The sequence below is a fragment of the Procambarus clarkii genome, unplaced genomic scaffold, assembly GCF_040958095.1.
Source record: "Procambarus clarkii isolate CNS0578487 unplaced genomic scaffold, FALCON_Pclarkii_2.0 HiC_scaffold_116, whole genome shotgun sequence".
Lineage (NCBI taxonomy): Eukaryota > Metazoa > Arthropoda > Malacostraca > Decapoda > Cambaridae > Procambarus > Procambarus clarkii.
Window position 1 is genome coordinate 196003 of NW_027189149.1, and position 3724 is coordinate 199726.

The following is a 3724-nucleotide window of genomic DNA, read 5'->3' on the forward strand; positions in this document are numbered from 1 at the left end:
TGGTTTATCCAATTAACAGTATTATATTAAGATCATGAATTGCTGGGTTAGGTTAGGTTAGGTTAGGTTAGGTTAGGTTAGCTTAGCTTAGGTTTAGGTTAGGTTAGGTTAGGTTAGCTTAGCTTAGCTTGGGTTAGCTTAGGTTAGGTTAGGTTAGCTTAGCTTGGGTTAGCATAGGTTAGGTTAGGTTTGATTACATTTCTATGTTAGATTTAACTCAAATTCAAAACAATTGCAGTCATTCGGCTTGTTAGTCAACTTGCCTCTAATAGGGGCAATTTGTCTAACAAGACTATTTAGTTTTGTGTGCATATATATATATATATATATATATATATATATATATTATATATATATATATATATATATATATATATATATATATATATATATATATATATATATATTATAGCTTCAAGACTCCGAACCAATATAGAAGCATCAAGAGGAAGTGCTTGTGTTATGGGCCAATAGGCCTTCTGCAGTTACTTCCATTCTTATGTTTTTATTCCCATTGGTTCGTGTTTTATCTTGTGTAAATGTCAATCACCTCACCAAAAACTTTGGTACCATATCACCTCACCCATGTATGTGTATATATATATATATATATATATATATATATATACAGATAATATCTAATCCCCAAAAGTAATGATTTATTTGTCTACAAAACTAAACTCTTTTTGGAATCATATGAGGCCCCTCCACTGAGGGGGGAGGCCTGGATGTTTATTGTCATGTGTATTCATGCTGCTTGCATGTCGTCGTTTATTTTGCCTTTGTTGTTTTCTTGACAGCTTTCTTTGCCTTGGGTGGTTTGGGAGATTTTGAAGCTCTCTTTATTTTGGGCTTTTTGTTCCCAACAACAAGCTGCTGCTGCTGCTGCTTCTTTTTCAAGGCTGTAGGTGGTTTGTTGCTTGTGGCGGCTTTCTTGGGAGTTACCACGGCCTTCTTTGCTGCTGTAGATGGTTTCTTGGTTGTGGTGGCTTTCTTGGGAGTTAGAACGGCCCTCTCTCTGCTACGGCCAGCTTGAATGATCCACTAGCTCCACTTCCCTTGGTCTGAACAAGAATGCCGTCAGCCACTGCTTTCTTGAGAAATCTTCGGATGTAAATGGCGATCTTGGCAGCCTCGACTTTGTTGTTGGCAACAACGTACTTCTTGATTGCTTGTAGAGACGAGCCCTTACGGTCTTTGAGTGCTGCGACCGCGGCTAGAACCATTTGACTAGTTTTCGGGTGAGCAACCTGGACGCGAGGTTTCCTGGTGGTGGCCACCACAGCAGCAGCAGCCGCAGCCTTCTTGGTAGGCTTTGCTTCTACCATGATGATGATGAGATAACCAAGGTGATGAGAGACGCTCAGACAGTCACGGGGGAATGATGCTGCCGCCGCTTGAGCCGAACCTATTTATGTGCCGGCACGGTACAGAAGCTGCAACCTGGCAACTCGTCCACCAATCACGACGGTTGGTTTTACGGCTCCGAAACCTGGATCCCATATCTTCTCTAAAATAGAAGCATTTGTTCATGTTCTTTGTAAAAGTATCATAAAGCAGGACAGATGAGACAAATATCATAAAAACTGAAGAGCAGATGAGCACACACATGTATGTATTACAAAAGAAAATCCACAAATTCATTAGAAATTGGCAGGGTAGGCTGAGGAAGTAGGTAGATGTAAAATGTCTGTAAATGGCGAAAGAACATAAACCCAAGACTGAATAAACGATGTTAAATATCCATGCCAAGGAGACAAAAATATGTTAGGATACAATTACCATTAAGACACCACAAGAAGGTCCGTATCCTGCCGTGATGACTAAAAAGAGTTGGTTATTAGCCACAATGTGTAGGCAGTCTCATGCCAACGGCCATACCACGTTGAGAACACCGCTTCTCGTCCGATCAGCGAAGTTAAGCAACGTTGGGTTTGGTTAGTACTTGGATGGGTGACCGCCTGGGAACACCAAATGCTGTTGGCAATAATGTTTTTTGTTTTGTTTTGTTTTGTTTCGTTTGTTTTTGTTTGAATGGCTGGCTGGCTGGCTGGCTGGCTCCACGGGAAATTCACGGAGTTGTGTGGAATAAGGCCTGGTAAAATGAATTAATATGTATGTCATGTTTAAAACAAACTCGCTTAATATAGTGTGTGAGGCTTTATACAAAAACAAACAACCAAAACAAAACATGTTGTATATATATATATATATATATATATATATATATATATATATATATATATATATATATATATATATATATATAGCTTAATCCGGGTTTGAACTCGCAACTCCAAGAATACGCATCACTTATATACACTTTACCACTGGACCACTGCAGGACACTTGATGCTGAGGTATCAATTTAATGACGTAAATGCCATTTCCACAAATAAATGATAATTTAAAAGTATTTGTATGTACAAATCTTTTCTGTTTAAAAGGCTACAATATCAGTTACTGATATAATTTGTGTTAATGTTTCTATACCCACAGGAAGGCATGTTTTTGCTTATATGTAAGGGGTACGGAGAAGGAATCCACAGACCATCATTCCCCTTCCCCCCCCCCCCCCTCCCACCTACTACCACCACCACCACCACCACCACCACTACTCACCACCAATCACCACCAATCACCACCACCACCAATCACCACCAATCACCACCACCACACCTAACCGAAAACCCCCTAACACATCAACCCTCCCCCAATCAACAGGCGAAATAATAACCCTCAAATGCCTGCCTGCCTGCCTGCCAGCCAGCCAATACTAACGGTCTTCTCAGAAAGAAAATCTCTTTGTATCTGTATTACTTGATGAAATGTATGATTCTAATAATGAAAATAAATTGTTATGTCGGTTGTATGAGCATAATGACCAATATGCACGTGATATGAATGAATTAAATAGTGTAGTTTTAAGTAATTAGGTTGTAGACACATTAAGCGGATATGATATTTGACGCGTCCAGAACTGGTGATTTTTGGTTTAGTTTTAAATGCACCACCACCACCACCACCACCATTGCTTCCCCAGAGCCTAATTAAGGACCGGTAAAAGGAGTCAATATGTATGTCATCTATAAAACCAAAGAATGAATAAAAACACACACACACACACCTACATAATAGTACTAGGAAGATTGTATGGCATAAAAAAAAAAAAAAAGTACTCCCATTGGGTCGTTTGAACTCGCGACTTCCAAAACACCAGCCACACACCTTACCACCCAGCCACCATAGAGTTGGTATAATTGTGCAACTTTAGTTATAAAACTAAAGTTCTTATTGTCTCAAATCTTATTGTCTGTTCTATGAAAAGGCATGATGTAAATTATGTATTTTTTGAATGATTGAATTGTAGGCACATTAAGCGGATTCGATATTTGATATATCCAGAAAAGGTGATTTCTGTTCAGTTTTAAAATGCATCACCGTTAACGCTAAAGGACTGGTAAAACGACTCGATGTTTGTCATTTTTAAAATAAACACTAAAACTAGGCCCTTAACATATATAATGTTTGAATATAAATTGAATGCATATAAATACAAAGTGGGAGTGGCTGGCTGGCTGGCTGCCTGCCTGCCTGGCTGGCTGGCTGGCTGGCTGGTTGGCTGACTGGCTGGCTGCCTGGCTGCCTGCCTGCCTGCCTGCCTGCCTGCCTGCCTGCCTGCTGGCTGGCTGGCTGGCTGGCTGGCTGGCTGGCTGGCTGGCTG

General features: G+C 40.1%; 1 non-coding gene across 1 annotated transcript; it reads left to right on the forward strand.

Annotated features, from left to right (window-relative positions):
• Positions 1 to 1867: 1867 nt before the first annotated feature.
• Positions 1868 to 1986, forward strand: LOC138360760 (5S ribosomal RNA). The gene has a single exon (XR_011226626.1). It is a non-coding gene; the product is annotated as a 5S ribosomal RNA (ribosomal RNA).
• The last annotated feature ends 1738 nt before the right edge of the window (positions 1987 to 3724 follow it).